At 41.1% G+C, this 19,109-nt stretch overlaps 1 protein-coding gene across 23 annotated transcripts in view; it reads left to right on the top strand.

Moving 5' to 3' along the window:
- Positions 1-19,109, top strand: part of LOC146809181 (uncharacterized) — a 1,126,689-nt gene that overhangs the window by 400,138 nt on the left and 707,442 nt on the right. For 8 of the 23 annotated variants that reach the window (XR_014966360.1, XR_014966358.1, XR_014966361.1 and 5 more), the window contains one exon: positions 5,746-6,016. The exons of the other annotated variants lie outside the window; for them this stretch is intronic. The gene's annotated coding sequence lies outside the window, so the exon portion shown is untranslated. The remainder of the gene's footprint in view (positions 1-5,745; positions 6,017-19,109) is intronic. 23 annotated transcript variants of the gene reach the window in all.

Here is a 19,109-nt window from a genome sequence, read left to right as displayed (position 1 = left end):
TTTCTGCTTTTTTAAAGGTATGATTCTTATTGGTTAACAAAAATAGATTGTAAGGAACATTATATATGATAAGCTGATATGTTGAAAAGTCAAGCACACTTCCCGTCTTGTTTAGTAACATTGTGTGCTGAACTTGTGACCAGTGAGCTCAGTGCAGTGTTCCATGACCTGTTTCTATGGTAACAGGCAGAAGGCAGATTGGGGGAAGGGTTGAAATGTATTTCAGTTGGAAAGGGTTGAAATGTTTAACCAATAGAAACGTGTGTTTGCTTTTGAGTTTATGTGTGAAGGATTGTGATTTGATGGTTACATGTATATGTGTGGAAAATGAAAGGGAAACTTTTCCATTCTTTGTTTTTGCTGAGAGGTGCACAGTGCAGAGATTCTGTAAAAGAAAATATGGTGAGTGATTGATATACTTCTTATTCTACAAATGAACTTGAAAGATGAGTTATTTAATTGTGAGTTGATGTATGTAGACTATTTTGATTTTAATCAGACTAATGTATTTCCCCTGCTAAAGTGTAGGGAGTACTTTTTTTCTCTACAATGCGTGTGCATGTAGAAACCATTCTGTGATAAGCATTTGTGTTTTTCATGTGTTTGTAGACAGATAACTGTGCTGTTTTTATATTTTGGTAGAATTAGAAACCAGTCATTGTTTATGAATTTGTGAAATGAGTTATGTTTCTGCAGTAAAATGTAGTACTCCTTGTAGATTAAGAAATGTGTTTTGGTATAGTGCAAGGGATAGTGTTGTTTATCTAGAATCACACAGAGAGCCTGTGTGCATTTGGGAACCACTGTGAGAGAAGCATTTAGTAATATCTTGTATTTGCTTTTAAAACCTGTCATGTTGTGAAGTTTTAGTAGCATTAGAATCCAGTCTTTGCTTATGCGTTGATTAAATGAGTCATGCTTTGACACTGATGTGGTGTATATAAATATGTAGATTGTGTGTAGTACCATTAACTCTTCCAGACTAGTGAATGAGTTTTGGCAAACTCCTAGGATAGTGTTGCTTGTCTAAAATCACACTGTGAGTCTGTGTGCATTTGGGTAAGGATTGTGGGAGAAGCATTTGGTAACAACGTGTATTTGCTGACAGATAACTGTTTTAAAACATGTCATGTTGTCAACTTTTAGTAGCATTAGAAGCCAGTCTTTGCTTATGTGTTGAATAAATGAGTCAGGCATTTACACTAAAGTGCAGTCGTGAAATATGTAGATTGTGTGCATTCCCTTACCTCTTCCACTGTAGTGAATGAGTTTTGGTAAACTCCTAGGGATAGTGGTGCTTGTCTAGAATCACACTGTGAGTCTGTGTACATTTGGGAACCACTGTGTGAGAAGCGTTTGGTAACATCGTGTATTTGCTGACAGATAACTGTTTTAAAACCGGTCATGTTGTCAAGTTTTAGTAGCATTAGAAGCCAGTCTTTGCTTATGCTTTGATTAAATGAGTCAGGCTTTGACACAAAAGTGCAGTCATGAAATATAAAGATTGTGTGCAGTTCCCTTACCACTTCCACAGTAGTGAATGATTTTTGGTAAACTCCTGGGTATAGTGGTTGTTGTCTAGAATCACACTGTGAGTGTGTGTGCATTTGGGAACCACTGTGAGAGAAGCATTTGGTAACATCGTGTATTTGCTGACAGATAACTATTTTAAAACCTGTCATGTTGTCAAGTTTTAGTAGCATTAGAAGCTAGTGATTGCTTATGCGTTGATTAAATGAGTCAGGCATTGACACTAAAGTGCAGTCGTGAAATATGTAGATTGTGTGCAGTTCCCTTACCACTTCCACTGTAGTGAATGAGTTTTGGTAATCTGCTAGGGATAGTGTTGTTTGTCTAGAATCAAACTGTGAGTCTGTGTGCATTTGGGAACCACTGTGAGAGAAGTGTTTGGTAACATCGTGTATTTGCTGACAGATAACTGTTTTAAAACATGTCATGTTGTCAAGTTTAGTAGCATTAGAAGACAGTTATGGTGTATGCTTTCATTATATGAGTCAGGTATTGACAGTAAATTGCAGTTGTGAAATATGTAGAGAATGTGCAGTTCCCTTACCACTTGCACTGTAGTGAATGAGTTTTGGTAAACTCCTAGGGATAGTGGCGCTTGTCTAGAATCACACTGTGAGTTAGTGTGTATTTGGGATCAGTGTGAGAGAAGCATTTGGTAACATCATGTATTTGCTGACAGATAACTGTTTTAAAACCTGTCATGTTGTGAAGTTTTAGTAGTATTAGAATCCAGTCTTTGCTTGTGCGTAGATTAAATGAGTCATGCTTTGACACTGATGTGCTGTACTTAAATATGTAGATTGTGTGCAGTACCATTAACTCTTCCAGACTAGTGAATGAGTTTTGGTAAACTACTAGGATAGTGTTGCTTGTCTAAAATCACACTGTGAGTCTGTGTGCATTTGGGTAAGGATTGTGAGAGAAGCATTTGGTAACATCGTGTATTTGCTGAGAGATAACTGTTTTAAAACCGGTCATGTTGTCAAGTTTTAGTAGCATTAGAAGCCAGTCTTTGCTTATGCTTTGATTAAATGAGTCGGGCTTTGACACAAAAGTGCAGTCCTGAAATATGAAGATTGTGTGCAGTTCCCTTACCACTTACACAGTAGTGAATGATTTTTGGTAAACTCCTGGGTATGTTGGTTGTTGTCTAGAATCACACTGTGAGTGTGTGTGCATTTGGGAACCACTGTGAGAGAAGCATTTGGTAACATCGTGTATTTGCTGACAGATAACTATTTTAAAACCTGTCATGTTGTCAAGTTTTAGTTGCATTAGAAGCTAGTCATTGCTTATGCGTTGATTAAATGAGTCAGGCATTGACACTAAAGTGCAGTCGTGAAATATGTAGATTGTGTGCAGTTCCCTTACCACTTCCACTGTGGTGAATAAGTTTTGGTAATCTGCTAGGAATAGTAGGCCTGGGCAAAAATTTTGTTCCGTTCGTGGAAATTGCGATAATTTGACATTTTTGCGTTCCGCGGAGAGCGCGAAAATGTCAAAAATTCCGGTTTCCGCAGCTTGGCGATAATTTGTTTCTTGCTCGCGCTGTAAAATAATACATTCTCGCGCGCGCGCGATCGCCTTACCTGAATCCCTGCGTTCGCCGACAAGTTTTCTTGATCCGGTCGCGTTCTCCATGAGATGTTGTATTGTTTTTAGCCATTTGCGCTGTCTCGCGACAGTTCGCGCCCGCAGTGACGTCATGCGTCGCGCGATCACGTCTTTCTTCTCGCGATCATGCACCGCGAGAACAACTCAAAACAAGATGGCCGCGCCCGCAAGCAACCACATGGGTAAGTTGGCGACCCGCAACCATGCAGAAAATCTCGCGAACATGCCGGAAAAAAACTTCCGCATCTTCGCGATATTTCTGCTTGTTTGCGATAATTTTAAACATTCTCGCGATAATTTGCGAAGGTTAATTCCGCAAATTCCGCCCACCCCTAAGGAATAGTGTTGTTTGTCTAGAATCACACTGTGAGTCTGTGTGCATTTGGGAACCACTGTGAGAGAAGTGTTTCGTAACATCGTGTATTTGCTGACAGATAACTGTTTTAAAACATGTCATGTTGTTAAGTTTTAGTAGCATTAGAAGACAGTTATGGCTTATGGTTTCATTATATGAGTCAGGCATTGACAGTAAATTGCAGTTGTGAAATATGTAGAGTGTGTGCAGTTCCCTTACCACTTGCACTGTAGTGAATGAGTTTTGGTAAACTCTTAGGGATAGTGGTGCTTGTCTAGAATCACACTGTGAGTTAGTGTGTATTTGGGATCACTGTGAGAGAAGCATTTGGTAAAATCATGTATTTGCTGACAGATAACTGTTTTAAAACCTGTCATGTTGTGAAGTTTTAGTAGCATTAGAATCCAGTCTTTGCTTATGCGTTGATTAAATGAGTCATGCTTTGACACTGATGTGGTGTACTTAAATATGTAAATTGTGTGCAGTACCATTAACTCTTCCAGACTAGTGAATGAGTCTTGGTAAACTCCTAGGATAGTGTTGCTTGTCTAAAATCACACTGTGAGTCTGTGTGCATTTGGGTAAGGATTATGAGAGAAGCATTTGGTAACTTCGTGTATTTGGATATCGTGGATTAAATGAGTCAGGCTTTGACACAAAAGTGCTGTCCTGAAATATGAAGATTGTGTGCAGTTCCCTTACCACTTCCACAGTAGTGAATGATTTTTGGTAAACTCCTAGGTATAGTGGTTGTTGTCTAGAATCACACTGTGAGTCTGTGTGCATTTGGGAACCACTGTGAGAGAAGCATTTGGTAACATCGTGTATTTGCTGACAGATAACTAATTTAAAACCTCTCATGTTGTCAAGTTTTTGTAGCATTAGAAGCTAGTCTTTGCTTATGCGTTGATAAAAGGAGTCAGGGTTTGACACGAAGGTGCAGTACCATGTACTATTCTGTTCACTGTGGCAGAAAGTTTTACCTAAGCACTGTCCTAGAAGTAGTCTGATTATTTAGTCAGTTTCTAAGTACCAAATAGATTGCTTCAAATGTCTATGCAGTATGCGTGTAGTGTTCTAACATACTAATCACTTGTCTTTTACACCTTCAATTCCCTAGTCAGTATCCATACACTTCCAGGAAACATCCTGTCATTTCCTTTGCAGTCCTCTAGAGACCCATTCAACAGCATGTACTAATCCATTCACTGTGCCAAAACCCAAACGCTTGTAAATTCACCAAGACACTCTCTTTCCAGTACTCTAATGATTCAGTCACTGCCTAAGTATTCATGCACTGAGCCAGGTCTTAGTACATGAACTTCTTCAAACACCTATCCACTATGCATGCAGTCCTCTAACCACCTACACAATTGTCTTTCACACCTTCAAATCCCTACTCAGTATCCATACACTTCCAGGAAATACCCTGTCACTCCCTTTGCAGTCCTCTAGTGACCCATTCAGCACCATGTACTAATCCATTCACTGTGCTAAAACCCAAACAGTTATAAATTCACCAAGATACTATCTTTGCAGTACTCCAATCATTCAGTCAGTGCCTAAGTATTCATACACTGAGCCAGGCCTTAGCACATGGACTGCTTCAAACCCCTATGCATTATGCATGCAGTCTTCTAACCACCTAGACACTTGTCTTTCACACTTTCAATTTCCTAGTCAGTAACCATACAGTCCAACACTTGTCACTGCCTTTGCACTCCTCTAGTGACCCATTAAGTACCAAGTACTAATCCATTCCCTGCGCGAATAGCCTAGCACTTATAAATTCACCTAGGCACTCTCCTTGCTGTACTCTAATCATTCAGTCAGTACCCAAGTAGTCAAGCAGTGAGCCAGGCATTAGCACATGGACTGCTTTAAATGCATATGCAGTATGGATGCAGTCCTCTAATCACCTACACAGTTGTGTTTCACACCTTCTATTTCCTAGTTAGTATTCACACTCTTCTAGCAAACACCCTGTCACTCACCCAGTGTGTCTCCTTATAGTACTGTAATCATTTAGTCAGTTAGCATGTAGTCTTTTAATGAGGTAGGCTTTAGGGCATGAACTGCTTCAAAGTAGTGTGCACTATGCATGTAGTGTTTTAACGATCGTCACACTTGTGGTTCAGGGCTATAGTTTCTTAGTCAGTTTTTATATAAAATGTGTTTGTACAGTAATGGAATAGTATAAATTTGAAAGTTATTAATATACATTTATTTGTGATTCTTTTTTACAGATACAGAACAGGAGTGTTTCTCATCTGTTTGCACTCTTCTCGTGTAAGATTGTTTGGATAAAGGGTCCTTAGGTGTTTCATCATACTTGCTGTGCCGCACGAGTATTTTTTGTTAGGATCCCCTCGTAACAGAACTCTTTGGCAAATCTTGCGAGTGACGAAGGTGGCATTGGTCTTTGTTTGCCCCTTGGGAAAAGTAAAACATTTCCTCACCACTGAAGAAAAACGTTGTGGGCGTGGTGCTTTCTGCAAAAAAATTTCTTCAGATTCGGTAAATATTTTAAAGCTGCAACATTTACAGTTTTTGTAAGTAAAACGTATAAAATTTTGTTAGCTGTATGCATTTTATATATCTGTGATTTGTTTCTTGTGGTATTTTGTTGAGAATACCATGTTGTTTTTTTTTAACAATCTTTCTGATTTTCTAGGTCTGTCATCGACATCCATGGTCCCCACAGGAGTGTTCCGCCTTGTTGTTTTGTATTATTCTTGTTACATTTTGTTTATTAGTTTATTGTTCATATATATGTTAATAAAAAAATAAAGTTTGAAAATAGTTTATCGTTTATATATTTAATATTATAAAAAATAACGTTTGAAAAAAAAATTAATAACGTTTTTGGTTGTTCTCTTAACTGCTGTGTGACTCTTTCTTGTTCTTATTACTGTTATTTGATGGAGTCCACTATGATGTTATATTTTGGGGCACTTATCGCTGGAATACTGGTGATATCTGCAGTGTGCACCAACTTCTGAATAGTGTGTTAGATTTATCTCAACTTTACTTCTGTTAAAGTGCTGATAATGAAATGGAGAGTAGCCGTTCCCGTGCAAAAAGACACGAGGTGCACCTTTTCCGTTTTATTCTAAATACTAAAATCCTGTATTGAATTGCACTGAGGTATTGGCTGCACTTACAGTGTACACACAAAATCTATTAAGAAATCTCATTGTATTTATATTGATTGGGAATAGTGCGTCAGGTGCTGGATCTTGACGAGATACACTGCTCAGTTCGTATATTGTTCTGCACACGAAAAAAATCACATCACAACATTCACACCAATTGCAATGCGATAAAAATTCCGGCGATAAGACACGTTAGCACCAGGGATTTTACACCTGCTTTCTGCTGGTGTTAAGCAGGACAACTACCTGCACCATGAAAGGGAACACAGCCAAGAGCCACACCAGAACACCCACAGGTGCCATAGAGTCAATGAGCATGATACAGGGATACCCATGAGGGCCAGAAGACTCATCTCAACAACTCCAGGACCGCCAATGCCCCCCAAACCCACATCTTAGTAAGTGTGTCCCTGTGGTCATTGTCTTAGCATGATAGGCACGAGCCCTGCAACATCACAGTGTGATGTCACCTCAGTGTAGGCAGTGAGTCTGGATGTGTAGCTATGCACGCATCCTCCTGCATGCACAACTGGCGTGTCTGGTCTGGGGTTCACAGGTCAGTGCAGGGGTGTGCCTATCCGGCAAGGGGAACGGGGTGTCTCAGACATGTTCGTGTACAGGAAGTGCGGTAAGTGTGTCTCTGTGTTCTGGTGTGGCCTGCTACAAGAGCCGCAACAGTCGATGTTGTAAAGTGGCATGCACCACCTCCAAACGGCACTGTGATGTTGTAGTTGGAATGTAGCAGGACATGCGCAAATAGGCATTACAATGGTGTGCCATACGAGTGCACGAGATACAACAGCGCACGGTACAAAAGTGTGGGGGCTCGTGGGAGGGAGGAGCAGCCGTTTGGCAACATAACACACAGTGAACTTGACCATGTGCGACATGCTGGGCATCTCATCCATGATGACCACGGTCGCAGACATCCCACAACACCAACGACTGGCCTTTGTACACATCCTGTACGAATGCAGCGTGGTTTTCACTTCTATGCTCGTTCACTGGTGTTATGTTGGCGGGTTGTGTGACTTGTGCTCCTTGTTGGTGTGTTTCATTTTGGCCATTGTTAGTCTATATGTGTTTTGTACTTAATTGTGCATGTGTGCCATTCTGCCCATCTCCCCCTTCCCCCACTCCCTGCTTCTTCCTCTTCCTAGTGCTGTTGTGCCTATAATTTTGTTGCTGCACACATAAATACATGTAAACAATAAATTAGAATAGTTCCTCGATTCTTTTAGGTTTCAAAACTTCTCTATTGGTTTCATTTTAATTTTCCGTATGAACCGCTTTTTAAATATTCAACAACACATAGAAGTCAGAAGTGCAACGTATTCTATCAACACACTTTCTAGAACATTCTACAACACGTGCAGGTTAAAAGTTCATCAATTTTTTAAAACTTTACGCTATTTTTTTGTAACATTTTCTTGAACATTTAACGACATGTGCAGGTTAAGAGTTGACGATTGTTTTAAGTTCGAACAGTGCCTTCCAAATGCAAGTAGCAGGTGTGGTTGCGCTGAGCAAATTTTATCCTACGATATGTACTCCACGTTGAAAATGCTTTTTCTTAACCAATCACAAAGATGCTTTTCCACAAAACTAATGTGCACCCTACTTTTAAAAAAGATTGCTTTTCATGATATCTTTAGGGAAAAGTTATTGATAGGAATTAGCATTTAAAAAACCTTTGAAATTCACTGAAAAAACCATAGGTTTCATGCACGTTATAGTTAGGAATTGGCATTTAAAAAACCTTTCAAATTCACTGAAAAAACCATATGTTGCAGGCACGTTATAGTTAGGAATTAGCATTTAAAAAACCTTAGAAATTCACTGAAAAAACCATAGGTTTCAGGGGCGTTATAGTTATTTGGACATTTCCCTCGTACAAAACCCTAGAAATTCCCCTGTTATAGTTAATTCAGCTAACTATAACTCGCGCCCCCGCAATGCACTGCTGATGACGTCACATATTACATCACTCATGACATGGTCAGTGACATCACTGATGACATCAATGATGACATCTCAAATAACATCACTGATGCCATCACTGATGACGTCATCCATGTGATAAATTACTGCATCTTCTCACACCCTAATTTAACCGTTGATACACCGACTCAAAATTTCAGATGCCCATTCTCAAAACCATAGATACTCCAATACCAATAAAGTACATACCCACTTATTAACTCTTAGGTCTACATACACCTCCACTCATTCACCTGTACAGTCACTCATACTTACAGTCACTCCGTATAAGACTATCATATGCATTTATACACCTACATAGACACTCACACACCACCAATCATCCATAGAGGTACTCTCACACCTAGTCAGTCATGCAAATAATTAATTTCACTCCCAGTTACTCACCTATGCAGTTATACACACTCAAGTTCACTTACTCATAAAAATAGTACCACATTATTACGCTCTTATACAATCATTGATACAAGCAAACACTCATCCATACAGCCACTCTCACAATCACACTCTCACATATACCCACTTATATACTCTTACACACATATATACTGCCTTTCACATATGTAGTTACTGACACATGTACAACTGAGATATACATTCAATCACTAACACACTCATACATACACTCACCCAACCATACAGTCCATCACAGTTGCACTCTTAAAACCATGCACCATAGAATCACCCACTCACACATCTATACACAGAGGCACACACAGCCTACGCACACAAACACTCAGGCACCCATATAGATACTCAGACAACCAATCAATAACCCATATAGACACTCATATAGTTATTCACAAAACCATGCAGCCACTTATTCACCAACACACAGACACATACAGACATTCACACAGTTTAGTCACTAGTCTGTAGTAAGATACATTTAATGACTCACTTATAGAGTCAGTTACACACCTACAAAATCATCCATTCACACACTTGTACACCCACTCATTCTTCAACAGGCCTTTCCCTATATATAGTAAACATATTAAAATGTTACAGAAACACACACTCACTGGATGATGTCATCAGTGATGTCATCAGTGATGTCATTTGAGATGTCATCAGTGATGTCATCAGTTATGTCACTGACCATGTCAGTGACATAACTGACATGGTTAACTGACATGGTTAAAAAACCATAGGTTTCACACATGTTATAGTTAGGTGGATATTTCACTCGTAAAAAACCAATGAAATTCCCCCGTTATAGTTACTTCAGATAACTATAACTCGCGCGACCGCCACTCTATCACAAGGATGATGTCATCAGTGATGTCAAGGGTGATGCCACTGACCATGTCATGAGTGATGTAATATGTGACGTCATGAGCACAGGATTGCGGGCGCGCGAGGTATCGTTATCTGAAGTAACTGTAACGGGGGAATTTCATTGGTTTTTTACGAGTGAAATATCCACCTAACTATAACATGTGTGAAACCTATGGTTTTTTAAGTGAATTTGCAAGGTTTTTTAAATGCTAATTCCTAACTATAACGTGTGTGAAACCTATGGTTTTTTCCGTGAATATACATATAAATATATATAAATATATATATATATATATATATATATATATATATATATTCACGTTTTGAGAAAATAACGTAAATAGGGCAGAGTATATACTTTATGCAACGTTAGTATAATTGTTGGTTGTTATTCTTAGTAATAATTAAGAAAGGGAATTGGTTTAAATGAGTTAATTAATGTTGTTTTGCATGAAAATAACGTTAAAGCAGTTTGCTTAAATTTTCTTAAAGATTATTCGGGGAACACAGTGTGGGATGAACTCTATTGCAACAGTAAAAAAGTGTAAACAATAATGTAATTATATATCTTTAGGAAATGTTTCACTCCACATTTGTCCTTGTGCGAAATCTTTTCTAAATGTGAACTGGAGTAATAGCGGACTCTGCCACACAGGGCTCAAACCTGTGACCGCCCATCCACACCTGGATTTCAGCCGAGAGACCCCTGGAGATAGCTGCGCACAATGGGCCACTTCTCACCTGTGGGCCTTGGACTCCTGGTGTCGAATGCCTACTTATAAAAATAAATCTTAGCTGATAGATAATGTGTAAATTAATTTAAAAAGCAAAATGTAAATCTTGCTCTATACATCTGAAACTGGAGGCTAACATTAAGTTGGACTTTTTAGTTTGCTTGGTGAGAGTAGAGCAAGCAGAGAAAACTGAGTGCAGCACGGACGATTAGGGCGAGAATTATGTCAGAATGCGCAGGTGAAATTGCGCGGCAGTGAGCTTGTAACGCTTGGCCGACACATGGAACTTGAATTATTAAAAGAAATGCCAGAAAAGGCCATATCTCTGGCCCCAAGTGCAGAACTGAACCACTACCATTGGAGGTTCTTAACAGAATCAAGATTGTTGAGTTCTTTGTGGTAAAAAAAGTAAGTTTTAAATAGTCTGCTCCCAAGAAAGTGATTAGGGTGAGATGTAACATTGTTCAATTGAGTAAAATGGTGGAATGTACGGAAAGTCACGTGGTGTAGTGACGTAGAATGTCAAAAGTGGAATGCTGATTCAGATGACCAAAAGGGTCCAATGTGGAGGCAAATGCTGGAGTCAATGAGTAAAAAGAGTATCCAAGGTTGGTTTAGATACAGGCTGAAGATGATTATATTTGTGGTTTATATGGATAAATCGAATAGTGGGAAAACTGAAAATTAAAAACAGAAACATTCATATAGAAAATTTTCTGTAGTTATATTAATTTATTGTACATAGTTTAGCTGTTATTTGTTTTATTTTAAGAAAGGGTTGTGTATGATATCCCTCCCATAGCTTGACAGAGAGTAGTCAGGTTACTCTTGGGAGCCAATGTGCAGTAGCGGCTCGTGGAGGGAGTGCTGTGGGGCGGTGAGGTGGGGGGTAGTAAACTACGGCATACGGCCAAACAGAGTTAAGTAAACAAATAAATAAATAAAATTAATTTTATTGTGCGCTGCATTGCCAAATGCGATGCAGCACGCACAACAAAATTAGTTTTATTCATTTATTTGTTTACTTTCCTCCGTTTGGCTGTATTCCGTAGTTTACTACCCCCCACAATGGTCCTCCTCCACCCCGCTCCACCGCCCCGCAGCACTCCCTCCACGAGCCGCTACTGCCAATGTGTAAGTATTTGTGCAACACTTCAAACAGTAAAACAGTCACAGCACCACACAAAAAGATACCAAACCTAGTTTGAAAACAGAGCTTAATTTAATGAACAAAACAAGAACAAAAACACAATAATCCAACATGTAGATCGAGACTTATGAATTTTTAAAGAATACCTTGAAATGCTGTGCTTAAAAGGGTCAAATCCAAAAGTTCAGAACGACAGTGATGAACTGTGTGTCAGATACAGGGACCCACCTTGGCCCGCTGAAACCATACCTTGGTTTGCGGTGGCATAGAGGACGAGATGCGAGCGTCAAAGGAGGCGATGTGTAGACGTCGATCCTTAAGATGTAGGTGATGCGTCGGCTTAGAGCTCACAAAATTGGAGATTCATCGGGAATGGAGGCAATGCAATGTCCTTGATCCTCACAACAGCGGTGATGCGCTGGTTTTGAGCACAGCTATGGCGTTGATGCATGGATTTTGGCTGGAGCAGCACATTATACCCACTTTCAAAGGTCCTGGCCTGGATTGGCACCACTTGGTAGGGCAAGACTCACAGAGTTCATGTGCTGTAGCAGGTGAGTCAAAAGTATTTTATGTCCCAAAGACTTCCATTATGAGCAGTGGTGGCTGGTGAGATTTGAAAGTGGTGGGCGTAAACTTTGGGCATGACTTTCATATAGCGAGCGATGTGAACCTGGGTGAGTCCATCCCCCGAGAAAGAAATGAAAAAAAGATTGGTAAATTGTGCATTTTATAGCAAATTAATGTAGCAATAAAGCAAGGCTTATAAAGCAGTGGGAAGGTATAGTCTTGAAATATTAATCTCATTAAAAACTGTCCCATATCTTCCTGCATGAATATATTCAACAGTTATTGTAATGCGTAAATTGTACAGCATGACAACCTTAGCCCTTTAAAATGTATGCCTGCCCAGTGCCTTCCACTGCATGTAGCATTAACTTTCGAAAAATATGCTCTAACCAGACTTCGAGAAGCACCCAAAGCTGCTGGCTGCATCAGTCATATTGAAATATGTGCAGACAGGACTTTAAGTGTGATGAATAAAGTGGGGGCTCTCTATAAAGGAACATGTCTAATACATTTCAGTGATTTCCATAGTGTGCCAACTGACTGGTATTTTGGTTTCTCCCTGAGATGTAATTGTATCCAGATACATGACATAAAAACTGACATACACCTAAAGCCTGTCAGTATGATTGGCTTTGTCAATGGGTGTTAGCTGTGTAAGATAAATGAGTAACAACAATGATTTGTTATAAATAATTAACATTGGAAATGGTTCAATTCTGAAACTGTGAGTCTGTGAATTAAATAGCATTGAGGCCTGTGGAAGGAGATTTGGCCTTCGGTTATGTGCCCTTTATGATAGATATGTATCCTTTTTTTCTTTGCATATTTTGTCCAGCTGCACATCTTCAACCACCTCTCTTTCCTCTTCAGAATTCCTCTTTCATTCTTTCCAGAATGCACTTCCACGCATCTCTGTCACTTCACTGCTCCTAAACATGCACTGCACTCCCTCAAATCTAAGCATTTTAATTTCTCTTACTTTTGCCTTTTAAATATTTTGAGATCTGTCTTCCCCTTCACACACATATCCCCAGAATTTCAGTTGCAAATGGAATACATAAACATTGTTCTGTGTGCTCTGTAGAGAGGCCAACCCACTTACAGGCACTTTGTTTGGCTTTAGCCTTAGTGCCTGCACGCTCAATCAAAGCCCCTCATAAATAACTGGCATGGCTCAAGCCACAAAGTATGCACAGAACAAAATACAGATAAACAACAACATTATAAAATAGCTAACTCTTGGGGAATACAAGATTAAGTAAAGCATATGAAGTAAGAGAGGAACTAAATCATTAAAAGGCATTCCCTCAACATTTTTAGTATTGTGTGCAAGTCAATCCATGTTTTTGGCATCAGTGTTAACTTAAGGACACAAAGACACGGCCAGTTTTAATGTCATACATCAGAAAACTGTCCACTGTAAGCTCATATTGTTCACCTTGCTTGACTTGGATATTTGGATAATTTTAGCAAGGTAATCTGCACGTTATTGGGATCCATTTCGCAGAGGAACAAATACAGCTGCTCAATTTCTAATGGATCCAGCAATCTGCAATGTGGGCCTGGGGTGTCACTGTGGGGGAGGTTAGCATGATGAGGGGTCTCAGCACAATAAACATAACACAACATTAGAATGCAAACACTTACCATTACCGATAACAAGGCACCAGATCAGACATACTTTAATCTACTCTCACATATGATGAAAGGGTGGGATCTATGCCTTGAATGAGAGCGTCTGAATCAATCAGGTATGAAGTCTCCGACACCCAAAACCATGAAGCTGATTGTTTCATTGGCCTACAGAGTGTACATGACCAAAGAACACAATGGCAAAGAAGGGCTTTAAAACAGAAACCCCTGTTACGTGCATCACAGTTCAGAAAGTTGATTTACTACCTTGCTTCCATCTCCTACTTCAGAGTGAGGCAGGGCAGGCAGCCTGAAAGAGACAGCCCAGACTTAAATATGTTGATTTATTTAGGGATACTGTTGGACTTGGCCCTTTTTCAGGGTCATCCCTGAACATTTTTTCTTCCTCCTGTATTTTTTCTGACCTGTTGTTGTTGGTTTTATGACTCTGGGCACTTTATCACTGCTGATTAGTGCTCAAGTGCATATGCTCTCGATTGTAAATTGTTGTAATGGATTAGTGACTCCATGATTGGCTTATTTGATTTACTTGTCAGACCCTAGTACAGTGAACCGTGTGTGCCCAGGGCCTGTAATTCAAATGCTGCTGGTGTACTTGCAGCACTGGTTGTGCCACCCACAGAAGCAGCTTGTGAAATGTGGCTCAGTCCTGCCATTGCAGAGCCTGTGTGTAGTCTGAGACTGCAATGTCGACTTGGCAAGTGCACACACTTGCCAGTCCCTAAACCTTCCCTTTTCAACATGTTAGTCACCCCTAAGGTAGGCCCAAGGTACCCCCATGGGCAGAGTGCATCATATGTGAAAGGTGTGTGTGGAATGTCCTGATTGGGAAGTACAGCCAATTTTGTTTTTCACTATTGCAAGGCTACCTGTTATCATAGGCCAGAATGGACAGTTTGATTATAACATCTTATAATCCCTATTGACCCAGGTAACATGGTAGAAAAACAAAGTTAGTTTGACTGAACTCGGAATGATAAAATACATCTTTTAGTGAAGTTGGTTATAACATTCTGTGTTTGAAAATACCACTTTTAGAAAGTAGGTATTTTCTTGCCTAACCATCCAGCCTGCCTCTGCTAGGTTGTGTATTGCATTTCTGGTTTATGAGTGACAGTTGCTGGGGTGGCTCCAGGAGGCAGGGTGAGTCAGCACTTGGCTGAATAGACCTATCTCCATAGGGAGTGGTGGGAGGAGTAGCACCTGGGCCTGAATAGGGCTGTGCCTGCCTTCCACAATGCTGGCTCCAACTCCTGTGGTGTGTCTGATGACCCTGGCCCACACTGACAAAGGAAGAAGTTGTGCACTGGCAGAATGCACCCAGAACTGGTTTGGACTAGGTACAGACACTCTCTGCCTTCAGATATAAAGGATATGTGTCTAAAAAGGGGGACCCAGACCCCAGAACTTTAGATTACTTCTGGGAAATCAAGAGGAACCTTTGCCAAGGAGAAGAAATCGGAGAAGCTGAAGGAGGATTACTTCCCCTGTGCTATTTGCTGTCTGGGGTTGGCCTGCAGTGGTTACTTTTTGCCAAGGAAAGGAGAAAAGGACTTTGCTGTTTGCTTTGTCATCTTGAGGAAGATCTCCAGGGGCTTGAACTGAGCTTTCCTCCTGTCTGAAGTCTCAGGGACACAAAGACTTCACCACCAGCTCCCCCCTGAATTTCCTTGCTGGGAATTCTAACCTACAGAGAGGTGACTGCAGCTGTTTAGGACCTCTAGAGACTGTTTGTCGCTGGGAGCTGTAAGCGTGACGCAACAGGAAAAGCATGTCGCCGCCGCAGCTGTTGCTGTCGCATCGGCGAAGAAGCATGCCACCGCCGCAGCTGTTCACCATCGCATCGCAGATGAAGCGTGTCGCATCACCGGAGAAGCGTGCCGCCGCCGCAGACGTCACCATTGCATTGCCGGAGAAGCGTGTTGCAGGGCCTGTAGTGACTCCAAAGATCATCGATTTCACTGCACGGCCATCGGGCGTGCACAGATCGCATCTACGTTGTCGCATCGCATCAAAGACGCCATTTTGTCACATCGCACCGAATCGTCGCATAGCATCAAGGCGCCATCTTCTCACATCGCACCGGAACACAGTAAGAAACCGACGCATCACCTCCTCTCCAGTAAGGAACCGACGCATCACCTCTCCTGCACTGCAGTAAGGAACCGACGCATCACCTCCCCCGAAGCAAGGAGCCAACGCATCACCTTCCCTGCGACCCTTTTGTTTGTTTTGCGTGACGCATCCAAGGTACTGTGAGAGTAAAGTGTCGCTTTTACCATCTATATTGAACTAAGCTATTTCTTCCATTTTAAAGTCATATTTTTATTATGGTATTGTGGATTTTTGCCGTTTGGTCTTGTGTTAAGTCTAGTAAAGATTACTTATTTTTCTAAACTGGTGTGGTGTCCATTTGTAGTGCTTTCACTGTATTACTGTATGTGTTCACAAATGCTTTACACATTACCTCTGAGATAATCCTGTCTGCTCCTGCAAAGCTACCAAGGGGATGAGCAGGGGTTATTCAGGAGTGTATCCCCCTTTCTCTGACTAGAAGCAAGGGTCCCTATTTGGACAAAGGTGCATACCATTGCCAACTAGAGACCCCCATTTCTAACAGATACGATTGCATCTCTAACTAAATCGATCTATTTAATATGTTTTTATGCAAATGTGTAGGAATTTCAGAGGGGCGCAGTCCATCAGCCCTAATGGAGAAACCGGACCTGATCATGAGACAAACCAGGAAGCTCTTGGAGTCAATCTGGTTCTGGGTTCAAGTAATGGAGGTCCAGTCCTTCTCACCCAGGTAAGGAGGACAGCAGGCAGGTCAACATAGCAGTCAAGAGGTTCTTCCAGAGCAGCAGTGCAGCAGAGTGGCAGTCTTTCAGAAGAACAGCAGTCCTTCTTCATTGCAGAGTATCCACAGGTTCAGAAGTCTACTGAGCTGTTAGGATCAGAAGTCCAGTTCTTATACCCAGTGGTGCTTTTGAAGTGGAGGAGACTTCAGAGAGGGGATTTGAAGTGCACAGAGATCCTCCCTTCCCGCTCTGACTACAGACTCACTACAAGGGGTTAAGCAGTCCTTTGTGGGGACAGGACACAGTCTGTTTAGGTATAAGTGTGAGGCTGTGACCATCTTCTCCCTCCCATCCTGCCAAAGAAGGCCCATCAGGATGTGTATGGACTATTAGTCACAGCTAAGCTCCCTTTGTGTGTGGCTTTCTAGAGAGAATGCATAAAGCCTAGCTGTCTCCCACCCAGACGAGTATTGGAGACAGGTTGCTGGCACACAGGGCTAAGAGCAGAAAAATGGCATCTTTCTAAAAATCGTGTTTACCATTAAAGAAGATTTATCATTACAATTCCAAAGGTGCAAAACATGGTAACGCTACCTCCTTCCAATCGGGAATTACACTTATTAGATGTAACAAGGAATCCCTAATTTTAACCTGTGGGAGGGGTAGGCCTCAAAGTAGCAAAAAACAAATTTTAGAGTTTTTCACTAGTGGGACAAGTAAAACTTAGAAGTATATGCCCTGCCTTTTACTTACACAGCACCCTGCCCTATGGGCTACCTAAGGCCTACCTTGAGTCCTAAACCCAACAAGACAAGATCAGAAAAATTGGAGGCAAGCAGGCAAAAAGTTTAGGGGAAGACCACCCTAAGGCTGACAGGTCTAACATTGCCTATGTCACTGGTTTATCAATGTTCCAGAACTATGGAACTAGTCAGTTGACCAAAGTCTGCCAAGGATCTGATACTTTACATGTCATGCTCCAATAAAACCAGCATTTGATAACCTAAGGAGACTCATGCTTTGAGAAAGGATAAGGGCATATTTGAGAATAAATAGAAAATGTTTCCCCAGTTTAGCTTTTTAGAGCGCTAACCGTAATTTCTATGGCAAAAAGAACCTCCTCTTTTTTCATTTTTAAAGGAAATGCTCTAAGTTTTACAGCTTCAATTCCACCAAGATAACTTCAGGTGTGCCACACCTTTGTCATAAATACAGAATGTTTGTGCTCTAGTTGTTCAGTTGGGCTCTCTGGGAAGCTGCAGCAGAACACTGGATAGTTAACTGACAGAGTGTTGCCTGTGTTAAAAGTAGCCCTGGGTGTAGTTTGTGTAGTAGCGCTACGCGAAGTGCACTTCGCACTACGCATGCTACGCGTAGCTACGCAAACTGCGTAGTGCGGTAGGAAAATGCTGTTCGCACTGATTGCACAGTGTCGGATGCTTGTACGCACTGTGCAATCATTGCAAACGGCATCTTGCACAGTGCAAGCGGTCGTTTTCTGCCGCTCGAGTAGATTTGTACTCGAGCAGCAGCTTTCTCAATGCGGACTGGTAGTTTCTCATCGCGAGCGGTCGCGAGCATACGCGACCACTCGCAATGAGAAACCTGACCTCCCCGCGTTGAGAATCTCGCTGGAAGGTTTATTTTCCACGCTCGCGATCGGCAACTTGATGTTGCTGATCACGAACGAAGAAAAAGTCTCGCCGGGAATTTGATTTTGCTCGCTCACGGTTGCCAACTTGACGTTGAGGACCACGAGCAAGCAAAAAATGCACGCTATGCGTTTTTGCACTATGCTACGTGCAATTTGTGTAGTGAGTAGTAGCGCAAACTACACATGCTCCACGAGCATAGTGTAGTACTACGCCCAGGGTTAGTTAAAAGGACGTTTCCACCTGTATGTCAGAATATTTAATCAAGCCTGGGTGGTAAACTCCGCTCCGTTTGCGGAGTTTGTGGAGTTTTTCGCACTCCGCGAAGCTCGCGGAGTTCCAAAAAACACAGCTTTGCATTAGCTTTAGGGTTATCAATTAGGACATTCATATTTGCTGATTCTATCATTCTGACATGTTCTGATTATGTTGGCATACCTTCATTCAATCTCCAGAGGGAGTTTTTGGATTTAGCTTTAAAACCTGTTAGAAAAGAGTTACACACAAGTGATCAGAGATTAGTCTAGGTTTGATTGATGTTTGGTCAATGTTAAGGGTGTGGTTACTTGATATAATATGATAGATACTTGAGTATGACGAGTCGGGGCTCAAG

This window comes from Triturus cristatus, chromosome 7 (assembly GCF_964204655.1).
Source record: "Triturus cristatus chromosome 7, aTriCri1.1, whole genome shotgun sequence".
In the NCBI taxonomy this organism is placed as follows: Eukaryota; Metazoa; Chordata; class Amphibia; order Caudata; family Salamandridae; genus Triturus; species Triturus cristatus.
The sequence above is the reverse complement of the archived record's forward strand: the minus strand, read 5'-3'. Positions and strand labels throughout refer to the sequence as shown.